Here is a 27,350-nt window from a genome sequence, read left to right as displayed (position 1 = left end):
TCTCTCTTCCCATCACTTCGGATTCACTTCTCCACACGTCCTACCTTCCAGAAAGTGGTCGCTTTTCTGTTCCTGCTAAGTTCGTAGGTGTTCAGAATGGTTTGATATCTAGCTGAATCCCTGGGACCAGATGATGTTTAGGTCTCCTCCTCCACCACCATCTTGCTCCCCTACCTCCTGCTCATCTGATCTTACACATTGTCAACTCTGTCCCCTTTTTCCAGTGTACAGTGGCATCTGCCCCAGGCAAACAAATGCTCACTCTTACCTCCCCTTATCTCACCAAGGCACCTGTCTCTCCTTAAGGATCAGGTCATTTGGGTGCCCTGTGACCTCAGCTCTCTGATGAGTTCAAGGAGAGTTGCGATTTTCAGATTATCCAGACTTTGTTGTTGTTGTTACAAGGGTGCTCTTTCCAGCATTTCTACATCTAAGTAGGCTACTACATTTTTTTTTTTTTAAGAGAGAGATTTCTTCAGAAAAGGTGTAAAAATATGTTTAATTTCTGGTTTCTTTCAAATCTCTCAAATGTACATCTATAACCAAACCAAGTCACCAGTATTTATTTGCTGGAATTCAAAAGCAAATTATCAGTCTCATAAATAATTGATCAAACTTAATATAGTACCCCCATTATCAACTGGATTGTGTCCTCAGATTCATATGTTGAAACCCTAGCCCCCACTGTGACTGTATTTGGAGATGGGGCCTTTAAAGAGGTAATTAAGTTTAAATGAGGTGAACGGATAGAGCCTTAATCTAATCTGACTGGTGTTCTTATAAGAAGAGGAGGAGACAGAAACGACATGTAAGCACAGAGGTAAGGATTCTGGTCACCAGTTACAGCATATGGGTTTCCCCCCACACCACCAAGCAGCTCTTAGACACCTGCTTAGTGTCCTACAGTTCAACTCTATTCTGACACTATCTGGAGATAGTATTGGATCCCACAGGTGAAGGGTTCTGTCCCACAAAACTGCCCCCACCCCCCCAGCCGCCACTCACAAGCCCAGCTGTCACCTGTGTAGGTGGCCAACTGGCTATAGGTTGGAGTCTCCAGCCTCCTCTTTGGGTTCAGTTAATTTGCCAGAGCCGCTTGCAGACCTCAGATATTTTATTTATTAGATTACTGGTTCGTTATAATGCATACTAAAGTAAGCAGATCAACAGCCAGTGAAGAGATACATAAGGTGAAATCCCAAAGAAAGGAGCTTCTATCCCTGTGGAGTCTGGGGCCCCATACAGTGGCACCTGGTGTATTCTGATTCTCCAGCCTGGAAGCTCTCCAAACCTTGTCCGTTTGGGTTTTTATGGAGGCTTCATTACTTAGGCAAGATTGATTAAATTGGGGGCCATTGACAATTGATTGACCCTCCAGCCCCTCTCCCCCTTGGTGAGATTGGGCCTGAAGGGGAGCTGAACATTCCAACCCTCCAATCACAGGATTGGGTGCCCTGGCAACCAGCCCCCCATCCTTAAATGGAGTCCCAAAATCACCTTGGTAACCTAAAAAAGGACAGCTTTATGGCTCTCCTGACTTAGAAAACTCCGGTAGTTTTAGGAGCTCTGTGCCAGAAATGGGAATGGAGATCAAATATATATATATATATATATATATATATATATATATATATATATAATTTTAAGATCTTATTTATGTATCTGAGAGAGAGAGAGCAAACAGAAGCAGGGTGAAGGGCAGAGGGAGGAGCAGGATCCCCGCTGAGCAGGGAGCCCAGTGTGGGGCTGGACCCCAGGACCTGGGATCATGACCTGAGCCAAAGGCAGACACTTAACCCACTGAGCCACCCAGGCATCCCCAAATATGTATTTCTTGTGATAAAACACAGTACCACAAGAGGAAAGGCCATGTGTGTACACAGGGAGAAAGTGGCCCTCTGCAAGTCAAGGAGAGAGGCCTCATGGGAAACCAACCCTGCCTGCATGTTGATTTTGGACTTCCAGCCTCCAGAACTCTGAGGAAATCAATTTCTGTTGTTTAAGCCCTAGGCCCTCCCCTCCCCCCTCCCCCACCACTCCCCTCCACCCCTGCCTCCTCCCTTCCCCACCCCCCTTCCCCCTGCTGCCCCCTCTCCCTGCCACCCCCTCACCCCTCCTCTGCCTGCCCCCTCCTACCCTGTGCCCCCTAACCCCATGTCTTCTACCCCCCTCTCCCTGCCCCTGACAGCCCTCTCCCCTACCGCAGCCCATGTCCCCCACCCGCCCCCTTGGCCCCCCATCTGCCTTCCAACCCCTTCTGCCTCCCCTCTTGCAATCTGTGCCCCCTACACTGCTCCTTCCGCTCCCCTCCCCCATGGCCCCGTCCGCCTCCCCCCTCACCGATACTGCCCCTCTCCCTTGCACCTGGCCATCCCCTTGTTCTCCTCTCACCCTCCCTCCCCCTGGCCCTCTCACCCCCTCCCTTCTCCTGACTCACACTTCCACCGGCCCCTGCACCCTACCCCCACGTCTGCCGTTCCGCTACCTCCTGCTCCCCCCTCTCCCTCCCCGCTACTCTCATCCCCCTGCTCCCCCACCACCACCCCTCTCCCCGTCTGACTCCCACTTGCCTCTGGCTCCCCTGCTTCTCCTGCTGCCTCTACCCCACCTTGCCCCTCCCTTCATGTCTCCTCTACCTTCTTCCCTCTTGCTCACTGCCCCCTCCCGACTTGTGCCTCCTACCCGTGCCCCCCCCATGGTATTTTCTTATCCCAACCCAAGCAGACTAATACACCTCCAGTGGCAGTTTTGGTAGATTATTTTTTTTTTAAGAGAGACAGCACACAATAGGGGAGGAGGGGAAGAGGCAGAGGAGAGGGATAGAAAATCCCAAGCAGTTTCTAAGCTCAGAGTAGAGCCCCACATGGGGGCTGTATCCCGGCACCCTGAGATTATGACCCTGGCTAAAATTAAGAGTCAAGCACTTAACCACTTAACCAAGCCACCCAGACGCTCTCCATCTGCACCCCCCACCCCATCGTTTTTTGTTGTTGTTGTTTTTTAACCGGCAGCTTATATTTACTAGACAATTCCATTCTTTTCTAATAAGATAAAGCCCATTATTTTGTACATTTCAGAAAGTTTGGGGGTGGGGGCAGGGGAGAAACAACAATGAAAACAACAGAGATATGGGACAAATAAACCACTGTTTATTTAAAGGTTTTTTTGTTTTTTGTTTTTTTTTTTTTGTTCGTTTGTTTGTTTGTTAAAGGAAAAAACTTTATAATCAACATCCCACTCACAAACAAAAGCGGGAGAGAACAAACTTGACTGGTGTTGGTTTGGCCTTGATGTGTATCTTCTCATTTCATAAGTACCGTTTATTGGGTACCACTACCCACCACCAGCAGAATAAGTAAAAATGGACATGAAGAAGTTCAAAGTACTAACAAAAGAAAGCTGAAAAAAATGGCTTCTTGAGGGTGGGCAGTGCAACCAATGCCAGGTCAGGTCAGGCCAGTTAGTAGAAGCAGACAGTGTGCAGGAAGGCTCTGCCGCTCTTCTCCTCAAACTCTTGGAGCAGCTCGTCGATGTCGTTATCTATGTCGTCGGTGTGCTGAATGCACTGGCATAGCTCGCAGATGAGGAAGGCGCCCAGGGTGGCTTCTTCAAGGTTGTCTTGGATATCCACGTTGATCACATGTACCGGCTGGCAGGTTTCTTGCTCTCTTGAAGTCAGATCTTCCACCACCTGATCGTACACTCTCTCTTCACAGGTAAGAATCAGATCGAAAATATCTCTACAGTTCTGGAACCTTTCTGGGCGGGGCTTGATCCTCTTATTTCTATCCAGCATATGTAAAATGCCGTTCTGCGTGTAGAGATCTTTATCCTTGCGAACGAGGTCGTTGTACATCTGGTCGTAGGTCGTTTTGAAATCGTAAACATTTGGCTTGTCAGGTGCTGGTCCCGGGAGCTTCACATGGGTTCCCGTTCCAAAAGAACGGACGATGAATCCCCGTTTGTTGAGGATGTTGTGCGCTTCCATGCTCCGGTTCTGGTTGCTCGAGCACACCACCGCCACTCGCAGCGGCAGCGTCGACATAGCGGCTGCCATACCAACTGCGACACAACCGGTCCTAAGCTCCCCACCTAACAGCGGTGTTTCTTTGCTAGAAAATGGCGACTGTGGCGTCCGGAAGTCGTGACGCCAAGGCGGTGGCGTCCCTGACGTAGCGCATTGAAAGGCGTGTGGTGCGTACGTGCGTACAGCGTCCCCTTGGCCTTCCGCACTGCTGGGTGTAGTAGTTTCTAAAAAATAGTTCCCAATGAGTTATATATCCCAATGTTCACACCTCTTTGCTAAGTGTCTTTGCAGATCAGTAGGTAGAACGGTCTACTCTTGAAGTCTCAGTTGGCCTTGACATTTTTGATAAATAGAATGTGACTGAAGTCACATGGATGTGGGGGAGGGGTCTGAGTCCATGGCTCAAGAGGCCTGTGTGTCCCACTTTTGCTTGAGGGAATTTCCAGCTACCGTGTAAAGAAGCCCAGGCTATCTTGTGGGAGAGAGAGAACTCACTTGAAGGAGAACCAAGCTGCCCAGATACGTGAGTGAATGTTGCCATCACCATGAGAAGACAGAGGGCCAAACATCCTACTCATCCCCCAGTTGTTTGAATTATCCCAGTTGCTTAATCAGTGGTGTGGGTATTTGGGTTCTCTAGCCTCAGCCAAAATGTGGAGCACCCACCCCACTTCCCCTTGCCCCAAATTCCTGACTTACAGAGTTGTGAGAAATAGAATGATAGCTGTTTTAGGCTCCACACTTTGGGGATGGTTTTTTAGGCATCAGTAACTGACTGATACAGCACAGACTTCCAGTTGCTGCATGGCGTCCCTTCTCCTGTTTGTCCTCTTTTTAAAATTTTTTATTTTTTATTAGACTGAGAGAGAGTGTGTACAAGCAGGGGGAGCAGCAGAGGGAGAGGGAGAACCAGGCTCCCCGCTGAACAGGGAGCACAATGCGGGGTTTGATCCTAGGACTCTGGGATCATGACCCAAACCAAAGGCTGACACTTGACTGACTGAGCCACCCAGGTGCCCCTCTTCTTTGTCCTCTTCGAATGGTTCATTTCTCAGCTAGGTACATGGCCACCTAACTAAAAATTTACATTTCTCAACTTCCCTTACAGGTAGATGCAGTCGTAGAATCCTAAAATCAAGTTTTGGCCAATGGGATATAAGTGGAAAGGGTACATGCAGCTTCCGGGGTAGCATTTATCTTTGGGGCCTTAATCTTAACACTATGTCAGAGTTTACTGGAGACTCCATTTTAATTGGAGAGACAGGAACGCTGTGTAGGATGACCATCTTCGCTTCTGCCTCACCTGAATGAGATAAAGGTTGTTTTGGCACCTGTGAGGAAAAAAAAAATAAGAGCAGCAGCAACCAAAACAGTGTACTTCAGGCAAGGCTTCAGGATCAAAAAGTTAATGTAGAAAAAGGAACTGAAAATGATACAGCATGAGGCTTGAGGTAGTGGGCACCCTTGCGCAGTGTTGATGAGAATGCAGTCTGGTGCAGCCACTGTGGAAAATAGTAGGAAAGTTCCTCAAAAAATTAAACCTAGAACTACCATGTGATCCAGCAGTTCTGCTTTTTGGGTGTTTATCTGGAGAAGACAAAAACAGTAACTCAAAAAGGTATCTTCAGCCCCATGTTCATTGCAGCATTGTTTACAATACTCAAGATACGGAAGTAACATAAGTGTCCACTGATGGATGAATGGTTAAAAAATTGTGATATTGATACAGATAAGATATATGTGGTGTGTGTGTGTGTGTGTATACACACACACAATAGAGTATCATTAGAGCATAAGCAAGAATGAAATCTTGTCATTTGATCATGGATAGACCTATGGGCATGATGCTAAGTGAACTAACTCAGAGAAAGACCAATACCATATGATCTCACTTGAAAATAGACTCTAAAACCAAAACCAAAAATACCAGGGGCACCTGGCTGGCTGGGTCAGAAGAGCCTGTGTCTCTGGTTTTGAGTTCAAGCCCCATGTTTGGTGTAGATAGTACTTAAAAATAAAATCTTTAAAACAAACAAACAAAAAACCCAACCAAATTCATAGATACATAGGACATACTGGTACGTAGATACATAGAACAGATTGATGGTTGCCAGAGGTAGGGAATGGGGGTGTGTGTGTAAAATGGGGAAAGGGTGTCAAAGGGTGCAAACCCATTTATAAAATGAATTAGTCCTGGGGATATAATGTATGACATGATGGCTATAGTTAGTAGTTCTGTATTGTATATTTGGAAATTGTTAAGAGAGTCACTCTTTGGGGCACCTGCGTGGCTCTGTCGGTTAAGCATCTGCCTTTGGCTCAGATCATGATCTCAGGGTCGTGGGATTTAGTCCTGCATTGGGCTCCTTGCTCCGTGGGGAGCCTGTTTCTCCCTCTGCCTGCTGCTCTCCCTGCTTGTGCTCCCTCTCTCTCTCTCTTTCTGACAAATAAATAAATAAAATCTTAAAAAAAAAAAAAGAGTGTCTCTTAAAAGTTCCCATCACAAGAAAAAAAATTATAATTATGGATGTTAATTAGACTTATTGCTGTGATCATTTCTCAGTATGTACAAATACTGAATCATGTTGTATACCTGAAACTAGTATGTTAGTTACACCTCAATAAAACTAAGGTGTTTTTTTTTTTTTAAATGATACAGGGAGCTCCAGTTGGAAAGTTTGCCTTTAAGATGCTAGTAATCTAACATTTTTATTTTATTTATCGGGCGCCTGGGTGACTCAGTGGGTTAAGCCTCTGCCTTCGGCTCAGGTCATGATCTCAGGGTCCTGGGATCAAGCTCCATGTCAGGCTCTCTGCTGGGCCGGGAGCCTGCTTCCCCCTCTCTCTGCCTGCCTCTCTGCCTACTTGTGATCTCTCTCTCTGTGTCAAATAAATAAATAAAATCTTAAAAAAGAAAGAAAGAAAGAAAGAAAGAAAGAAAGAAAGAAAGAAAGAAAGAAAATATTTTATTCATTTATTTATTTTTAATTTTTTATTTATTTTTGAAATTAACATATAATATATTATTAGCCCCAGGGGTACAGGACTGTGAATTGCCAGGTTTACACACTTCACAGCACTCACCATAGCACAGACCCTCCCCAATGTCCATAACCCCACCACCTTCTCCCTACCCCCCCCCCCCCGCCCCGCAACCTTCTTTATTTATTTTTGCATGCATGTGAGAGAGAAAAAGAGAGTGGGGCTGGAGGGACGGAGGGAGAAGCAGACTCCCCACTGAGCAGGGAGCCTAATACAGGCTCGATCCTAGGACCCGGGGATCATGATCTGAGCATAAGGTAGACGTTTAACCGACAACCATCCAGACACCCCAGTAATCTAACATTTTGAGTGCCCTGGCAAATATGTTGTGGTATATCTTCTCAATGAACTTTGATTTAAGGGGCAACTGGGTGACTCAGTCAGTTAAGCGTCTGCCTTTGACTCAGGTTGTGATATCTGGGTCCTGGGATGGAGTCCTGCATCGGGCTCCCTGCTCAGCAGCGAGTCTGCTTCTCCCTCTCCCTCTGCCTCTCACTCCTGCTTGTGCACACTCTTACTCTCCTCTCCTCTCCTCTCCCTCAAATAAATAGCATCTAAAGAAAGAAAGAAATTTGATTTAAATATAAACTTTAGGGGCGCCTAGGTGGCTCAGTGGGTTAAGCTTCTGCCTTCAGCTCAGGTCATGATCTCAGGATCCTGGGATCGAGCCCCGCATCTGGCTCTCTGCTCAGCAGGGAGCCTGCTTCCCCCTCTTTCTCTGCCTGTTTGTGACCTCTCTGTCAAATAAATAAAATCTTAAATAAAAAATAATAATAATAAATAAATATATAAATACAAACTTGGGGCCATTTGACTTTGGGCGTAGAACTTTCTCAGGGTAATAACATAGGCCTGGTACTTGCATCTCTATTCCCCACTCCCAGTTTATGGTGTGATTTTGCTAGAGACTACAAAGGTCTTATCCTATCCTGGCTCCAGATGAGCCTTCCTTCCAAGTGTGGTAGGAAGTTGAGAGGTATGATTAAAGGTAGGATGAGGAAGACTGGCATAGACGCCTGCCTAGTGCTCCCCATCCTGTTAGCCACTAGACCTCTCCATGCTTCATCTCTTGATTCTGTCACCTTCTCTCTCCCTATGGCCACTTTCCTGTGTTCAGCCTTTATAATTTCTCTCCCGGGCTCCCTGACCCTGCCCTCAGTCCTGTCCCCTGGAATCCATTCTCTGCTCTGTGGCCACAGTGATTTCTATGGGAAGTATATCCAATTAAGGATATTCCTGTGCTTAGAATCCTAGCAGTAAAACCCTAGTAAGTCTCTCCAGTCCTTTCACAGGAAGTAGAAAGCCTCCTTCAGGCTCTGTGTGATCTAGTACCACTTTTTCCTCCCTGCCTCATCACTATTCCTCTTCATTCACGTGCTGGCTATGCTGCAGCCACCCTGGATGACTTGAAAACTCCTGAAGCATCCCAGCTATCAAAGCCTCAGGGGCTCTCTCCTGGCTCCTTCTTAAGGTCAACCCATCGCTGCCTTTGTAAGACTCAGTTTATGCCTGAGGCTACCTCCTTGAGGAGGCTTCTCAGATTAAGGCCACCTTCTTTGTGGTTCAAAGCACACGCATCATTATACTTGCCAGGTTGTTTCCTAAGGGTCAGTCTTGCCCTCAGGACTAAAGTGCTTGATATAAGTGTGGCACCCGCAGCCCTGCCCCCACATCCTATCAGCGCTTTTCATTTCCAGCCATTTCCAGATCTCTTTCAGAAAGCTGCTCCAGGAGCCCAAGGGCAGGCCCTCTAAAAAAAAAGATAGGTACTGGTTATTAGCAACAAAAGCTCATTAAGGCCAGGGGGTGCTCAAAAACAGTACAGAGGTATGGGGGTGGGGAGCCAAGAGGCAGCACCAACATTGGCCACAGTAAAGAACAGGAAATTTCCTTGACCTCCTCACCTCTTCCAGTGTGATGGCTGCTCCTCTTCTGTGCTTCTCGCTGCCTTTGCTCTTGCTGTGAGTTCCATGGGGACAGCAACAGTGCAGCTTTGTCATCCCACCCCACCCCCCTGGCAATCACACAAGGCCCTGTATGTACATAGCCCTCCTGAATCATCGTTGCCCAAGGGATGACAGATAGAATGTTCGTCCAACAAAGGTGTAAACCGCAAATGCAGGGGCCAAGGTGGAAACAGCTCTCTGGAACAAGGCAGAGGTCAGGACAGGGACTAGGGCCTTCGCTGGCTCTGGAACGATTGTTTCAAACCTGGGCCCAGTGTGGGCAGCCTCTCCCTTGGCCACCAGCTCTTGCCCCTGTCGGAGCGGGGCCTCCTGAGGATGTGACGTATTGGTAGCTGTTACTATGTGTGTGCGGATGGGGTGGGGGCTTGGGGAAAAAGGGGCTTCTTAGCTTGCCCTGCGACAGCCCAGATGGTTCTGAACTTGGAGGAGAATGAGATCAGCAAAGAGCTGCATGTGTGGGCCAGAGGGAAGGGGACTTTCAGGTTAGGGGAGAAGTCTCCAGGACAGAGCTGATTTGACTCTGGAAGTAGCTGGCGGGAGCTGAGGGGTGCCCTCCTCACCCCTGCTATGGCACCCGCTTGGGCACTTGAGATCTTATATTTTAAAATCTTTTGTATTTTCTTTTTTTTTTTTTTTAGATCTGACTGTTACTCTCGTTCTGAAGCAAGAGGGCTCTGGGGACTGACTCGCAGTAATTAAAATCACATGAGATTGGTCTAAAAACCCTGGAAAGTCATTGTTAATTTACAGTGAGAAAGGCAGTCCTTTATTAAGTTATTTTTCCTTGCATTTTTATTGGGTGCTGACCTGAGCCCGGCCGGTCATGCATAACCCTAAAGTTCTTTCTGGAAAGTAGCATATAGTCTTCAGGCAGGAGACAGAAACCACACCAGTTATTTTAACGGAGAGAATTTCATACAGAGACTATTTAGTTAGCTATAATCACCAAATATTTAGCTAGGTTTGGTCACCGAAGAACCCAGAAGACCGAAAAGGGAGCTCTAAGGCATCATGGAGGCAGTAATCTCATACAGCAGCTACCACTGGTAGGGAAACAAAGCAGGGGGGATGGAATTATTAAAACACAGAAGCTTGGAGGGGGAATCACACAGGGCTGAAAATCAGATGCCCCAGGAAAGGGCACCTGCCAGCTGATGCTGGTGTCTGAGCTCAGAGCTGGGGGCCTCACTGAGGTGGGGCCCAGATCCCCGAGGAAAGGATGCTGGCTGTGTCTGTAGGAGTCAGAAAAACCACACAGTAGATTCAGTTGCTGTTGCCGGAAGGAAATGCTGTGAAGAAACGTGGAGGATGCCATTCCCAGGACCAGGAAGCCAACAGGAAGCCAGTCAACCCGCGAAGGAAGAAGTCAGTCCCAACTCCTTCCTCTAGCTTTGAATCTTCCTCTAACACCTCCTGTGGGCAGAGCCCAACTGGGAGCCCCTGGCTGAGCAGAAATGTGCTTTGTAGAGCCCCAGTACCACAAAGATGGGGGTGGAGGTGAGGGTGAGTTGAGGGGGTGGGGAGGGCCGGGGAGAGGGCGGGTTTAGACCCAGTATCTCAATAACTGACATCTCCAAGCAAGTTTGAGATGAGTGAGGGTGAGCTGACCCCTTCCCCTGCAACCTTGTTACCGATTCACAGAAAAGCAAGTCTCTAGCTAAATTGTGTCTCATGCAGAGACGTTTATTAAACATGCATTCGTTAGCAACCAGGCACAGAAAAAGTCCCTGCAACCTGTTCTCTAGGCTCGAGGAAGTCCCAGCTCTCAGCTTACTGCTTGCATAAGAGGGCCGCTCAAGGCAGATGGAACATTCTGGAAGTTTCAAGGAACAAGAAATCCTCCAAAACTCAAGGTTGGACTGAAACTGTAGGTGCCACCTCAGAGGTTACAGGCTGGAGGCCTTGCTGGTGTCTGATCACCTCTTCACGTGCAGGTAGAGAACACCTCGAACATATTTAAGCAAATCCATAGGTCCTGGAGTCCTGAATTTCACCAAGAACCTATTTCTGCCTTTCATCACGCTAATGAACAAGCTACCGATTTCATCCATGAAAGCCCATTTCTGACTCTCATTTTGCTAGTTAGCAAAACCTCAGGTACTGATGAAGCCCTTGTGATCTTGCATCTGGACCTGGCCTTGGTGAGGCCTAGCTAGCTGCTGAGCTGGAGAGGGGACTTTCGATGAGAGGCCAAAGGCTGCCCATAGGATTGAAGCATTAGCTAACAGTGGCGTAATACCACAATGCTCAGGTACAAGTATTTCAAAAACAAAATGCGGATATCATACTAATTTCAGGGTTTTTAAAATGCTGTTTATTTATGATTTTTAAGGTAGGCTTCATGCCCAATGTAAGGCTCGAACTCACAACCCTGAGATCCAGAGTCATGGGCTCTACTGACTGCACTACAGTGAATAATAACTTAGTATAAGTACTTGTATTTTATTTGCAAAATCTGGCAGCCCTACTTCTAGCAAAGCAAGAAGGGAAGCCCCACAGGGCAGAGTTTCACTTGGTGAGCGTGGCACAGTTAAGACAGAAGGGTGAGGTAGTTTTAGGTTCTGTGCTGGAATTATCCATTCCCGTCTACCTCCCTGGACAAGCCCACGTGATTTGGAGGTCAGGGGGTTTGCTTCTTGGAGCACTGCCGATTCTAAACCACATGTGGCCTCTCTGAGCTCCCTCCCCCCTTTTTTAAAAAGATTTTATTTAGTTATTTGACAGAGAGATCACAAGTAGGCAGAGGGGGGTGGGAAGCAGGCTCCCTGCTGAGCAGAGAGCCCATTGTGGGGCCTGATCCCAGGACCCTGGGATCATGACCTGAGCCAAAGGCAGAGGCTTTAACCCACTGAGCCACCCAGGCACCCCTGAGCTCCCTTTTAATTGTGGAGTAAAACCCTTCTGCCAGCGCATTCTTTATTAAACAGACCCCTGAGGAGCTGGTTACGTCTAAGTTTTCATAGGGTGACACCATTTTGCTTCCCTCTTCTAAATAGGTCCCCTGAATGCTGTTTATTTGCTCATGGCCTTCATTTCCTTTTCCCACTGGTGGCTGATCTCATTTTCCTTTAAACATTCAGAGAGGTTAAGAAACTAGCCCAAGGCTAGCCAGCCCAAACTTAATCTCACCTCTGGCTTCAAAGCTTCTGCTCACTACTGTTCAGTGTCAGTCTGTGCCCCAGAAATTGTGTTCTGCATCATAGGGAAGTAGCTGTTGGGTGAAGTGGAGGACACAGGGCTTGGAGTCAGAGGGCTTGGGCCTTGTTCAGAAATGGAAACATCAGAGACAAGGTCAGGAGCACTGGGAGGGTCTTCAGTGTTCAAGAACCACATATGTTTTGGCAATGCATGCAGGTTGACCTGACAGAACCTCTTGATAAACTTGAACTCTGGGCATGCAGAGCGACCCAAGGCTAGGCCGTATTACTGATGCCCCAGCTCCAGGTGGAACAGCAATTAAAGGAGCAGATTTGGGGTCAAACGCAGGAGACCGTGCTGGTGGGATCTCAGGGCAGGTGGAGCTCCGACTTCACCTTTGCAGAACCAGCCCCATCGTTCTAGCTGTGGCCTGGCACTGACTGTGCTCACCTGGAAGATTCAAGGGGATGGAGGGCAGGTTCATGCTGTACCTGAGACACCACAGTTTTCAAGTCTATCAGGCTGGAGCCAGACCCTGATGGCAGGGTGGGGCGCAGAGGTTAAAAGAGCATAGGTTTTATGGCCAGCCAGATAGGAACCTGAGACTTTGTCTACCAGCAGTGTTCTAGGGTGACTTGGTAATCTCTCTGATTAGCAATTTTCCCATATCAAAATGAAAGTTACACCATCTACCTCTTGCAGTTGTTTTAAGAATTAAAGGTAGGGGCGCCTGGGTAGCTCAGTCAGTTAGGTGTCTGCCTTCGGCTCAGGTCATGATCCTGGGGTCCTGTGTTTGGAGCCCTGCATCCTGCTCTCTGCTCAGCAGGGAGTCTGCTTCTCCCTCCCCCCCCCCCCCTGCACTCTCTCTCTCACTCTCTGTCAAATAAATAAAATCCTTTAAAAAAAGAAAGATAATATATGTAAATACCTAGCACAGTGTCAGGCTTATAGTTGTCATTCAATATGAAATAGTGCTGCTGGTAATAGTGATGGTGGTGATGGGAGGTATGGCAGTGCTATAGGTAATGGTGGTGGTGATGGTGGAAGTGGTGGTGATGATGGAGGTGATGATTGTGATGGGGGTGATGATGTTGGAGGTAATGATGATGGAAGTGATGGTGGTGGTGATGATGGAAGTGATGGTGATGATGGAGGTGATGATGGTGGTGGGTGTGATGATTTTGGATGTAATGATGATGGAAGTAATGGTTATGATGAGGATGGGAAGTAATGGTGGTGATGATGATGGAAGTGATGATGGAAATGATAATGGAAGTAGTGGTAATGGTGATGGGGGTGATGATGGAAGTGATGATGATGATGGAAGTGGTGGTGATGATGGAGGTCATAATGGTGATGGGGGTGATAATGTTGGAGGTAATAAGGATGGAATTGATGGTGGTGGTGATGATGATGATTGAAGTGATGGTGGTGGTGGTGATGAGGGAGATGGTGATGGGGGTGATGATGATGGAAGTGATTATGATGGTGATGGGGGTGATGGTGGAGGTGGAGGTGATGATTATGGAGGTGAGGTAGTGGTGGTGGTGGAGGTAAAGTTGGTGGTGGTAGCAGTAGGGCTTGCAGCTGTTCACATTAACATTGATTAGTTCAAGACAGTGAACCCTTGTAACTTATTCAGGGGTACTGGACCAAGTATTTATGTTACTATTGTTTTTAATTTATCTATTCCTTTAAAAATAAAGATTTTATTTATTTGAGAGAGAGAGAGAGCATGTGCACGAGAATGGGGGAGGGGCAGAGGGAGAAACAGATTCCTCACTGAGCAGGGAGCCTGACGAAGGGCTTTATCCCAGGACCCTGAGATCATGACCCGATTTGAAGGCAGAGGCTTTTTTTTTTTTTAAGATTTTATTTATTTATTTGAGAGAGAGAGAATGAAAGAGAGAGAGAGAGCATGAGAAGGGAGAGGGTCAGAGGGAGAAGCAGACTCTCCACCAAGCAGGGAGCCCGATGTAGGACTCAATCCCTGGACTCCAGGATGGTGATCCGAGCCAAAGGCAGTCACCCAACCAACTGAGCATGCCCCTGAAGATTTTATTTTTAAGTAATCTTTATGATGTGGGAAATACATTAGGATTCGAAGCCAACAACCAAGAAAGAATTCTTGAGATGTCTTTGGTGCAAAAAGGTGATTTTATTAAAGCATGGAGGCCCCGTGGGCAGAAAGAGCTGCACCAGGGTCACGAGGAGTGGCCCATTATATACTCTCAAGTTGGGAGGGGGTTAGGGATAGAGGAAGTCTCTAAGGGATTTTAGAAGCAAGGTTTCCAGGACCTTGAGGGGGCTAGCTATCATTGGGAAAAGGTCATTTATTACTGTCTAATAAAACCTGAGTCATGAGACCCTTCAGATGTGTATCGGTGGGCCATGTGCTTGGAGGATGATTGCCAACACTTATCTTTGGGGTATAGAGATAAAGGAAATTTCTAAAGGAATTTTTATATGTTAAAGTAGACTTACAGGGTCCTGGGGGTTGGCCTAAGATTGCCTTTGCCCTTAGCCAAGTATTAACATTGAGGCAATTGTCACTCTGCCTGTTTCAAGGACGAGTCAGTGGGCTATAGGTAGTAAGGAAATTAATACTTTTTCTTCTGCCTTTGTTTGCCACATCACCTTACACCCAGTGGGGAACTTGAACTCACAATCTGGAGATCAAGAGTCTCATGCTCCACCAACTGAACCAGCCAGGCGCCCCTCTTTGTTTAACTTTTAAAAATCAACTTTTTGGGGGGGATAATTTACATGCAAAAATGTTCCTATAAAACAAGAAGTTCCTATTGTAAGTGTACATTTCTATGAGTTTTGACAAATATATGTAAATACCCCCTAACCACGCAGTAATCCACATACTGATCACTTCCATCAGCGGGAAAATCTCCCTTGTGCCTGTTTGCTGTCAGCCCCCTCCCTAAGCAATGCTAATCTGCTTTCTCCAACCAGGTATTAGTTTTGCCTATTCTGGAATTTCATAGGTGTAAAATCACCTGGCATACTCTATTGTGTCTGGCTTTTGTTCAGTCTAACATTTTTGAGATTCACAAGTGTTACTGCACGTTATCAAGTTTGTTTCTTTTCATCGCTGAGTACTATTCTTTTGTACGAATATACCACAGTGTTTGTCTATTCTATTGATACATTTTAAATTTATGGATATTACATATCTCAGGTCTCTCATTGTAAGCTCTACCTTCCAGCTTTTTAAATTTCTCCAAGTTGCGGTAGGTAGAGTGGAGTTTTTTGGGCCCTTTAATTTTGGGGGACCAGCTGGGGTCCTTTTGGCCTGACCAACCTTATATAGTGCTATATTTAAAACTTTGTTTTATTTATACTAAATTTATTTACTAATTTTTATCTATCCATCCATCCTAAAAAAAAAAAAAAAAAGAAAGAAAGAAAAAAGAAAAGAAAAGAATAAGAAAACCCAGTTCACTCATTTCCTAATAACCATCTAAAGATTTCCACCTGCTGGGTGACTCTTCCCTTCCTGTTTCCTCTTTGTTTCTTCGCTCCTATCAATATTCCCTTTATTCACCTTATTTCTTAGTAACTGTTTAAAACTTTCCACCTTGTTGGGAAGCCTCTCTGGACTGGCCTCTCCCCATTGGCTTGTTAATTAACCTAAGGTTTCTATTAGCATCTGTAAGACCCCTGAGGGGCAGCTGAGACTGCAAATTTGAAGTGGCTGCCAGATCTGACCTTTGGTTTTGCAACAAAGAGGTTACATGGGGAGCCCCTGTAAAAGCCCCCCCTCCACCCCACGGCATTTACCCTGACCTGGGTCAGGGGGCCTATTAGGCTGGTTAATATCTTGGTGGTCAAAAAGTCAGCCCTACACGCCTTGCCTAGGAAGCATATCGGCTGTTTCATTGGGGTCTTCCACTTGGCATTGATGGGGGTTAAAGACAGTTCCCTTTCTAGGGATTAAAAAATCTTAGGGTGGTTCTTATCCATCCACCAGGCGGGCTGTTCCCTTGTGAATGTCTGGATCATTAACAGCTACGTGTGATCGTTCCATAGTGATCGGTTGGTCCCACGGCCACCCAGACACGCTCTTCCACCTACTGGCATTCAGACCAGAGACACCGCCCCCGATCGGTTACTCCCCCATCCCCCATCGGTGAAGCTTCCTCAGGAAGCTGATGATACTGATCTGAAATGAAAACAACCCTTTCACATTTCACCTTGTCGGCTTTGTCCTCCCCCCAATGCTGGCTACATTCTTGGTGATCAGAGGTCTTAGAAGCACGCTCAGTGGTCGTGCACACATTTTCTCTTGGGGGAGAGCTTTGGAGCTAGTGGTTAAAGCTCAGACTCACCGAAATCTGAGTTTGGACTAGCCTCGAAGTCTGCCCCAGCCTTGTCTTCTACTTCAGCTGTTACAGATCACAGTGACCAAGGCATTGAATATTTGCCTTTTTCTTATCAGTTTGTGTTTCCTGATGCAGCTGGTGAACCAACTCCCCGACTTGGCTCCATCTCTAAATTCTGCTGGTAACTTCTTACCTTTATGCTGCTTCACACCGTGGGTGAGCATGGGGCCATACAGGAACCAGAGGTTCCTTATCCTTCACCCTTTCCTCCTTCCTCTTTCCACACCACATGCTTCTGTGAGCTGGAGCCATTCTAGCACATACCACCTCTCTGACACCCACTAAACCGGAAAGACCTTAGCTCTCCACTGTGTAGGGAAGAACCCACTTCTTCCTTGTTGTGTGTTTCTTCCCTGTCGGTTCCCTTTACTAGACATCAAACGTGTGGTTTTCCCCAAACCACTTAATTCTCTACCACCAGCTCGGTGTCCTGCAATTCAACTCATTCGTGATATGATCTATCCGGAGACACCATCAGATCCCACATGGTAAGTGATCAGTCCTACAAGACAGTCTTCCCCCCACACCCCGCAACTTTAGACACCAGTTCCAATTCGAGGCTGTCACCTGTGCTTCTGACCTACTGGCTAGAGATTGGAAGTTCCCATGACTTCCTCCTCGGGTTTGATTAATTCATGGCTCACAGAACTCTGGGAAACATTTTACACACTGAATGGTGGGTTTATTACAAAAGGATAGAACTCAAGAACAGCCAGATGGAAGAGATGCACAGGGCATGGTCTGGGGAAAGGATGAGAAGCTTCCCTGCCCTCTCCAGGCCCACCATTCTCCCCACATCTCTGCGTGCTCCCCAACCTGGAAGCTCTCCCAACCCCATCTTTTAGGGGTTTTATGGAGGTTTCATTACAGAGGTGCAATTGATTAAATCACTGACCATTGGAGATTGAACTCAACCTCCAGCCCCCCTCCCCTCGCCAGAAATCAGTGGGTGGGACTGAAAGTTCCAACTATCTAATCTTGGTTGGTTCCCCTGGCAACCAGCCCCCATCCTTAGGTTACCTAAGGGGTTTCCAGCAGTCACTTCATTAACATAACAAAAGACACCTTTATGGCTCTCAGGAAATTCCAAGGGTTTTAGGAGCAGTGGTGAACCCAGAACTATGGAGGAAGACCATATATATATGAAAAATCTTTTGGTCATCTGAATGACCAAATATTTATGTCTTATAAATCACAATATCACCAGTTCTTAATCCAATGGGTCCTCACTCACAGGTAGTGTCAGATGGGGACCCAGTTTTTTTTTAAGATTTTATTTTATTTTATTTTTTTTAAGATTTTATTTTTAAGTAATCTCTACACCCAGTGTAGGGTTTACAACCCCCAGATCAGGAGTCACGTGCTATACCAACCGAGCCAGCCAGGTGCCCCAGATTGGGACCCAGTTTTAATTTTTCACAGGTGACATACCATTGTTTTCCCTCCCTCCCCTCCACATAGGCGAGCTCCAAAGCCTTGGCTGTCATGTAAGCACAGGTTGTTTGAAAAAAAAAAAAAAAAAAAGTATATATATATGTCTAATTAGAATTTGTTTGAACTTTTTATTTAAGTATGGCATAAAAGTTCTCAAATCATAAATGACTGGATGACTTTCCAAAAGTGAAAACCACACTGAACAGTTTCTCTTGCCCCTTTCCGTTCACGACCCATCACACTAGATTCATTTTGCCTTGTGTGTGCGCACGCTTCCTATAAATGGAATCGTATTTTATGTACTTTCGCGTCGCCCATTTTTCACTTTCATGTTTATCAGATTTATCCATTTTGTGGTGTCTAGTTCTAGTGTGTTCCTTCTTGTTGCTGTGTGTATTCCACTGCACAACTATACTATGATTTTTTGAAGTTTTTATTTTAATTCCAGTATAGTTAACATACAGTGTAATACTAGTTTCAGGTGTACAATATGGTTCAACACTTCCATACGTCCCCCAGTGCTCATCACAAGGGCCCTCCTCAGTCCCCATCACTGTTTTACCCATTCCCCCATCCACCTCCCGCCTTGGTAAACATCAGTTCTCTATAATTGGGAGTCTATTTCTTGCTTTGTCTCGCTCTCTTATTTTTTTCCCTTTGCTTATTTCTTTTGTTTGTTTCTTAAGTTCCATGTATGAGTGTAATCACATGGTGTTTGTTTTTCTCTGACTTACTTCACTTAGCTGGTTACACTGTCTTGCACCATCCATGTTTTCGCAAAAGACAAGATTTCATTCTTTTTTGTGGCTGAGTAATATTCTGTTATAGGTATTTACACACACACACACACACACACACACACACACACACACCACTTCTTTATCCATTCATCTATCACTGGACACTTGGGCTGGTTCCACAGTTTGGTTATTGTGAATAATGCTGCTAGAAATATAGGGGTACATTGGGGTGCCTGTGTGGCTCAGTGGGTTAAGCCTCTCTGCCTTCAGCTCAGGTCATGATCTTAGGGTCCTGGGATCGAGCCCCACATCAGGCTCTCTGCTCAGTGGGGAGCCTGCTTCTCCCTCTCTCTACCCGCCTCTCTGCCTACTTGTAATCTCTTTCTCTCTGTCAAAAAAATAAATAAAATTTAAAAATAAATAAGTAAATATAGGGGTACATGTATCCCTTTGCATGAGTGTTCTTGTATCCTTTGGGTAAATACCCAGTAGGGCAATTTCTGGGTCATCAGGTAGCTCTATTTTTAACTTTTTGAGGAACCTCCATAGTGTTTTCCACAGTGGCTGCCCCTGTTTGCATTCCCACCAACAGGGTGCTAGAGTTCCTTTCTTTCCACATCCTTGCCAACACCTGTTGTTTCTCATGGTGTTGATTTTAGCCGTTCTGACAGGTGTGAGGTGATAGCTTATCGTGGTTTTGATTTGTATTTCCCTGATGAGGAGGGATGATGAACATCTTTTCATGTGTCTGTTGGCCATCTGGATGTCTTCTTTGGAGAAATGTCTGTTTGTGTCTTCTGCCCATTTTTAAATTCGATTATTTGCTTTTTAGGGTGTTGAGCTATATGAGTTCTTTGTATGTTTTGGACACTAACTCCTTATTGGATATGTTATTTGCAAATAACTTCTCCTATTAGATGTCATTGACTACCATTTCAGTCTCTTCAGACTTGGGGGCCTGGAATTAGCCATCCCCTTCTTAATCAGATTTTTGACATTTTATGTATATCCAAGACTTACTTCATTTTTGGCTTTAATTTTATTAGTGCAATTACTCAAAATGGTTTTTCTTGGGACACCTAGATGGCTCAGTCGTTTGAGCATCTGCCTTTGGCTCAGGTCGTCATCCCAGGGTGCTAAGATCGAGCCCCACGACCTCTCCCTGCTCAGTGGGGAGCCTGCTGCTCCCTCTCCCACTCCCCCGCTTGTGCACGCATGCACGCTCTCTCTCTCTCCTTTTCTCTCTCAAATAAATACATAAATAAATAAATTAAATATTTCAAAAGATGTTTCTTCTTCTTTTTTAAAAATCACTTTTGTGTCTATTTCTTCCTTACCTTTCTATATTTTATTTATTCACATCATCTCTCTTTTTTTCTTGATCATGCTTGCCAAAGGTCTGTTTTTTAAAAAATCTTTCACAGAAACGGCTTTTGACTTTTAAAATAATGCCCATGGTTTTTGTTGCTGTTATTTTACAAAGTTCTGCCTGGATCAAGCCAAGTATGTGCAGTTCCTTTCAGTAAGACCTGAATGTGCAAACTGAAGGTCAACCCGTTTTGATGTATCAATAATTGGTAACTGGTAACTATATCCATCACAATACAGTCTCACCAAAGCTGCAATTATTCCAGAAAGATGGTCAAATTGTTACCTTGGCCACAGTACATATATCAGGGAACCATTCACAGGAAAACGCAGGAATAGAGCCTAATATTGAAATGACAGCAATATTGTTCCTAGGATTCACTAGGATTTGCAGTCTACTCAGCAAATGCACCTCCTTCTCCCCGGAAGGGGCCGGGAAATCCTGGCCAAAGATTTTGCAGGACCAATCCAGAGACAGCACTTTTTAATTATGATAGACTCCTTTGCAAAATCATTTGATACGCTCAGATCTGTGCTGTCACCTGTGGGTCTTGAGCAGACAATTAATTTATACATGGGCATTGCAAGTCACTTACCTCTGGTCACGGGTCTACTCTACCTTTTGCCTCAGTTGAGCATCGAGGATTTACAGACAGGAACCTTGTCCCACTGTTGATGTCCTCCCCAGCATGCTCCCGGGTATGTAGGCAGATGATAAAGCTGGTAACGTGTGCTGAGGGTGGTGTGAAGTAGATTACAGGAAAGATGAGCCATAAGACATGCCAGGTTTCTCCCGGACCGAAATGTCACACGCTGCTCAACTTTGACAGCCAATCTTGGCTGAATGACCAGGGGGATCATCCTTCGAGAATAGTCTCAGCTGCCTCCACACCGGTAAGTTAGTATGATGTCGAAATGCCATGCTGTCTGTAACTGTCTTCCACTTCTTTTCACCCTGTGAGTTAGTCTTTGATAAGCTTGCGGGGGGGTTAGGTCGACGGTGGGGACTGCTGCCAGAACAATTAAGGCCAGGACCCTCGGGATGTAGGGGTCAGTGTAGCATTGTCCAATCGACCCATGGGAAAATCTCCCTCTCAGGGTAACTGAGGAAGACAGATCAATAAAGATGACTTCTTCAGAGTCATTGGTGTTGCCTTTTCAGAGACTTGTGTGGAACTGCTCAAAGCTGTGAGGATGGGGTGCCTGGGTGGCTCAGTCGGTTGAGCGTCTGACTCTTGATTTTGGCTCAGGTCGTGATTTGGGGGTTGTAAGATCGAGCCCCACGTTGGGCTCTGTGCTGGGCATGGAGCCTGCATAAGATTAAGATTGTCTCCCTCTCCCTCTGCTCCTCCCTCCCCCGCTCCTCTTCTCCCCCACTTGTGTGCACTCTTTTTCTCAAAATAAATAATTTTGTAAATTTTTTAAAAGATTTTATTTGTTTACTTGAGAGAAAGAGAGAGACAGACAGAGACAACAAGAGAGGAAACAGAAGCAGGGGGACCGGGAGAGGGAGAAGCAGGCTTCCCACCGAGCAGGGAGCCTGACATAGGGCTCCATCCCAGGACCCCGGGATCATGATCCAAAAGCAGGCGCTTAATGACTGAGCCACCCAGGCACCCCCAAATAAGATAATTTTTTTAAAAATTAAAGGGATGCCTAGGTGGCTCAGCTGGTGAAGCATCTGCCTTTGGCTCAAGTCATGATCCTGGCATCTGGGGATCGAGCCCCACATCGGGCTCCCTGCTCGGTGGGAAGCCTGCTTCTCCCTCTCCCACTCCCCCTGCTTGTGTTCCTTCTCTTGCTGTGCCTCTCTCTATCAAATAAATAAAATCTTTTTTAAAAAGCAAAAAATAAAAATAAACTGCCTAACCGTGTGCGTAAGAGGCGGTACCATTTTGCATTTCTAGCAGCAACGAATAGGAGTTCCTGTCGCTCCTGTGCTACAGGTTTGGGCCATTCTAACAGGTGCATGGTGGTATCTCATTATTCTTTTGCTTGCATTTCCCTGATGACACATGATGGGAAGTATCCTTGCTGCCATCTGTTTATCTTCTTTGGTGGGGTGTCTGTTAAGATCTTTGGCCCATGTTTTCAATCTAGTTGTTTTGTTTTTGTATTGTGGAGTTAAAAGAGTTCTTTGTATATGTCAGATAATAGTCTTTTGCCAACATTTTCTCCCAGTCTGTGGCTTGACTTTTTTTTGCAGAGCAGAAGTTTTTAATTGGAATGAAGTCCAACTTATCAATAATTTCTCTCATGGATTCTGCTTTTTGTATTACATCTAAAAAGTCATCATCAGGGGCCCCTGGGTGGCTCGGTGAGTTAAGCATCTGACTTTTGGTTTCAGCTCAGGTCTTGATCTCAGGGTTGTGAGATGGAGTCACAGGTTGGGCTTCTGGTTCTGGGCAGAATCTGCTTGGGATTCTCTGTCTCTCCCTCTGCCTCTGCCTCCCCACGTACTTGTATACACACACTCTCTCTCAATAAATAAATAATAATAAATAAATAAATAAATAAAGTCTTTAAAAAAGTTATCACTACACCTAAAGTCATCAGAAAGCTTGTCCATCACCCCAAACAGAAGCTTTGTATCCGTCAAGCACTCTCTCTTCCCCGCTCTGCTCAGGCCTTGGTGACCTCTGTTTTACCTTCTGTCTCTGTGCATCTGCCTGTTTTAGATATGTCATGGAAGTAGAATCACACAATATCTGTTCTGCCATATCTACCTTATTTCACTTAACGTCATGTTTTCAAGATTCATCCACGTGGAAGCATGTGTCAGAATTTCCTTCCTTTGTATGGCTGAATAATATTCCTTGGTGTAGATATACCTCAACATGTTTATCCATTCATCCATCAATGGACTCTTGGGCTGTTTCCACCTTTGGGCTATTGCAATCATGCTATAAAGGTGGTTGGACAATGCTGGTATGCTCTGAGTTCTTTTTTTTTTTTTTTAAGATTTATTTATTTGGGGAGTGCCTGGGTGGCTCAGTGGGTTAAAGCCTCTGCTTTCAGCTCAGGTCATGATCCCAGGGTCCTGGGATCAAGCCCCGTGTCGGGCTCTCTGCTCAGCAGGGAGCCTGCTTCCTCCTCTCTCTCTGCCCGCTTCTCTGCCTACTTGTGATCTCTGTCTGTCCAAAAAAAAAAAAAAAAATCTTAAAAAAAATTTTTTTAAAAAGATTTATTTATTTGAGAGAGAGAGAGAGAGAGAATGTGTGAGCTGAGGGGTGGTCAGAAGGAGAGGGAGAGCAGTCAGACATAGTGCTGACCACAGAGCCTGACTCGGCTTGATTGCAGGACCTTGAGACGATGACCTGAGCTGAACACCCACGTGCCCCTCTAATTGAGTTCTTGCTTTTAATGCCTTTGGGTACATGTCTCAGGATCGAACTGCTCAGTCATAGGAGTGTATTACTGTCTTTTTTTTTTTTTTTTAATGATTTCATTTATTTGACAGAGGGAGAGAGTATACAAGTAGGAGGAGCAGCAGGCAGCGGGAGAGGGAGAAGTGGGCTCCCCAGATGGGGAACTCGATCCCAGGACCCTGGGATCATGACCAGAGGGCTGATGCTTAACCGACTGAGCCACCCAGGCGCCCTGAGCGCGTTACTGTCTTAAGCGCTCTTTTAGGCGCCTTACATTCTACAAGGAAAAGGAAACAGTGAATCGAGAAAAGAAAAAGGCAGCCCAGATAGACGACTCTTCTGAATATTTTGTTCCTGCGGGAAGCAGAGGCATGGGGTGGCAGCTGCACGGGGAGGCAGGCTCACGGGGAAGTTCTTTAAGATGGAAGTAACTAGAAAGGTTTGTATGCTCATGAGACTGTGTAGAAGTGAGGGAATGATTAGCGCCATGGAAGAGAGAGGAGAAAAGCCCCCTCGCTGTGCAGACAACTGGGCATGGTGTTGGCTTGAGGCAGGAGCAGGGGACGGTCTATCGCCAGTGGCCAGGCAGACACAGCAGAGGTTGTGCAGGGTAGCTGGGCTGGGGGAGGCTGCACAAGTCGTCTTCAGTCGGCTGGGTGAGCCAGGAGGCCAGGCCATTGGCCTTGAGTAAGGATGGAGGAGAAGGCGTGGGAGGTACGAGGACATCGTGGGAGGTGGGAAAGTGGAAGGATGAATGGACTGGGCAAATACAGGATGACAAGTGGATAGTGTTTAGGGTGCAAAAGAAGTTCGTGGTCATTACCTTAGAGTGGGCTCAGTCAGCATGCTGGGGACTTTTCTCCACCTGCGTGTGGGCCGGAGTAGGTGCTGGAGCCGGTGGGAGCTGGGCTGTGGTGCTGGGCTGCAGACACAGGGCAGTGGATGTGGGTCAGTGGAGGGTTCTGTCCCAGAGCGGTAGCAGTCCTTAGGCATGGCATTTGAGCAGCGTCAGGAGGAAACAGAGGCCATCAGGTGGGGGAGGGACAGTGGGAAGGAGGAGCCTCAGTGATGCTGGAAGGCTGGTGCCATGGGAGGATGTCAGAGCAGGAGTCCTGAGGACATGAGCTGGATGGAGTGTCAGGAGGCCGCAGAAAGAGCAACGCGTGACCCTGAGTCGGAGGAGAAGCTGCAGTGTTTGGGTGCAGACCTCAGCTTTTGCTGTAGAGGTAAGTGACTAAGGGAGGCTGGGGACGAGAGAAGTGGAGGACTGGAGGGCAGAGAATGGAGAAGCCAGCCTAGCAGAAGATTCATCTCCCCATCGATGGACCTGGCTCCCTCCTGGATGAACACATGCTGCTTCTGGGTATTCTGAACGCCATCGATAAAGGTCAAGGGGAAGACCTGTGTTCTTTGCCCCTCCTTCAGCAGGGGTTCAGAGGGGGCTGTGGGTAGCAGACAAAGATCACCACCCCTCCCCCGAGCCTTCTACTCCACTCTTTTCATCAGGGGGTGGGCATCCAGGGTCCTGTGTTTATTGAGCACCTACTCTAGGCCAGGCAACAAGACTAACACTTTATTTCTTCTACGCCCAGCAGTTTACATTTCTCTTGTTTTGCCTGAGAGGAAAGTACTGTGGGTTTTGTTGTTGTTTTTTTTAAGTAGGCTCCATGCCTTGCATGGAGCCCAACACAGGGCCTGAACTCAGAACCCTGAGCTCAAGACCTGGGCTGAGATCAAGAGTCAGACGCTTAGCCGACTGAGCCCCGCCAGATGCCCCAAGAAAGTAGTGTCAATGGGTCCATTTTACAACTGAGAGAAATGGAGGCTCAGAATATGGAAACCCTGGTGGGCCTATAGTGGAATCTGAAACCTTAAACAGGCCGCCTCCCCCATAGTGGGCCATCTGGAGTGAACCGGATCCAGCCCCTGACCTCAGGCATGTAAACAAGTAATTGTAGAATTTACCACTTTCATTCTTTGTCTCAGGTTCCTCCCCCCAGCCACCTCTCCTGGGAAGCCCTGTCCAACCACACCCTCTCCCTTCCCCAGCAGCTAGGGTAACCCAAGTCCAAGGTTGCCCGGGACCCAGGGTTTTCTGGGCCTTTAGTGGTGAACTTGGGGCGATCTGGGGCCTGCCACGATGGTGTGTTCTCCCCAGCTGCAGCTCACCCAGTGGCTGCTCCTCTAGCTTTTTTTCCCCTTCCCCTTCAGTGGCTTTGCTCATCTCTTGCATGACATTTGTTTGACCTCTGCTGTCTCCTCGGGGGCCCCAGGTACTTCTTGAGCTCCCTCTGGGAGCCGAGCAACGGGTCAGAGGGAGATCAGAGGCTGCAGTGAAGGTCTGGAATGGGCGCTTTTAGATAAATGCCCTCAGGGTGCCCATAGTCAACCAGAACATCACCCCCAAACAGACACATCATTCACATCAACAGGCTAGAACATTCTGGGCTCTGCTAACACCTGGGGAGGAAAAAAAGGGCAATCTCTTAGGCAGGTTCCCCATTCAGTTCATTCATTCATCAAATACTTGCTGAGCACCTATGGGCCTGGTCCTCCTCTAGGGCAGCAATAAACAAACCAGACCAAATCCCCGGCTTGGGTTTCCGGGTCTCCTGAAGCATTTGTCTCCCTGTCTGCTCAGAAAAGAAAAAGGCAGTGCTGAAAGTCTTCGTGTGCCTCAGTCCCCGGCACCCAGCGTGGGATGTGCTTCGTAGAGGTCTGGTAAACTTGAAATGAATGGCTGCATGAGGGATCCTGGCTTCTGACATTAATGCCATAAGTTCCACCCTGAGAGGCCCGCTAACTTTGATAAGGTCTCCCCATGTGGAAGGCAGGTGCGCCCCAGAGGGACAGGAGCCGACTGTGCTTAGCGAGCTTAGTGCGAAGGTGACCGCAGTTGGAGTCAGACTCCAACGCAGATGGAGGTCTGTGGGAGGGTGTAGGCCACCATGGCAAAGCGAAGGGGACCTCAGGGAAGCTGACAGCTGGCTTGCAGCCCCAAAGAAGCAGGGCCTGCAGAAGGCACCGAGCAACGGGGGGAGAGACCTTGGAGGAAGGTGAGCACAGTAAAGAGAAAATGGTGGCGCTCGTTAAAGATGGCGGCAGACTTCCTTCAGGACCTTCCTGATGTGTGCAGGGACCCCTGCAATGGGTTTAGCACTGGGGGAGAGAGTCTGCCTTGCTTTCAAATACAAGAGGACAGGTGGAGATTTATGGCCAAGGAGTAGGGCTGGAGTCACTGGAATGAATGACCCAGAGGAAATGCCAGGGGTTAAAGGGATCCTGACAAAACCAACTCGATGGGACTTTTGCTGAAGGCAGGTGGGCGTGATGGGATAAGGAGGGTGGGGGGCGAGAAATTTGATCAGATACCAAGGGTGGGGGATTTGGGTTAGACAGAGTCACCAGGCTTCTTGCTGAAACTGGACTAAGGAGGCAGAGCCACTGGGCCAAGGACAGAGCCCAAGGTTGAGGCCTAGTCAGGAGTTCTTGGGGGAGTCTGACTCAAGTTTGGTCAAAGGAGAGAGTCTTTGTCAGCACAAAGAAAGGCACCCACAGCTGCCACCCTCTGCTGGCCCTGAATAGGGGGACCTCCAGGAGGAAGGTGCTGGCAGCAGGGAAAGGGCTCAGAATTTTCCTCAGAACAAATCCTGGTCCCATGCTGAACACGTCACCCAGGAAGGACTGTGAGCGCTGGGGTTGACAGACTGGGTTCTCATGCAGCTCCATGGCTGACTACGTGACCTGGGGCAGTCCCTCTGCTGCCGCGTGCCTCACTTTCCCCATTTGGCAAATGAGGGTAATACTCCTGTTCTCAGGATCATCTAGGGCAGTGGTTCTCAGAGAGGTCTCCAGACCAGCAGCATTGGCTG

The 27,350-nt window shown here is 47.1% G+C and overlaps 1 long non-coding RNA gene and 1 pseudogene across 2 annotated transcripts in view; one reads left to right on the top strand and one right to left on the bottom strand.

The window, feature by feature from the left end:
- LOC309855994 overlaps positions 1 to 27,350 on the top strand; it is a 42,286-nt gene that overhangs the window by 9,424 nt on the left and 5,512 nt on the right. The window lies entirely within an intron of this gene.
- Positions 3,138 to 4,141, bottom strand: LOC309855815 (RNA polymerase II subunit A C-terminal domain phosphatase SSU72 pseudogene; annotated as a pseudogene). Its single transcript has one exon. The product of its transcript is annotated as an RNA polymerase II subunit A C-terminal domain phosphatase SSU72 pseudogene (transcript).

The sequence above is a fragment of the Mustela nivalis genome (genome assembly GCF_964662115.1).
Source record: "Mustela nivalis genome assembly, chromosome: X".
NCBI classification, from domain to species: Eukaryota; Metazoa; Chordata; class Mammalia; order Carnivora; family Mustelidae; genus Mustela; species Mustela nivalis.
The sequence above is the reverse complement of the archived record's forward strand: the minus strand, read 5'-3'. Positions and strand labels throughout refer to the sequence as shown.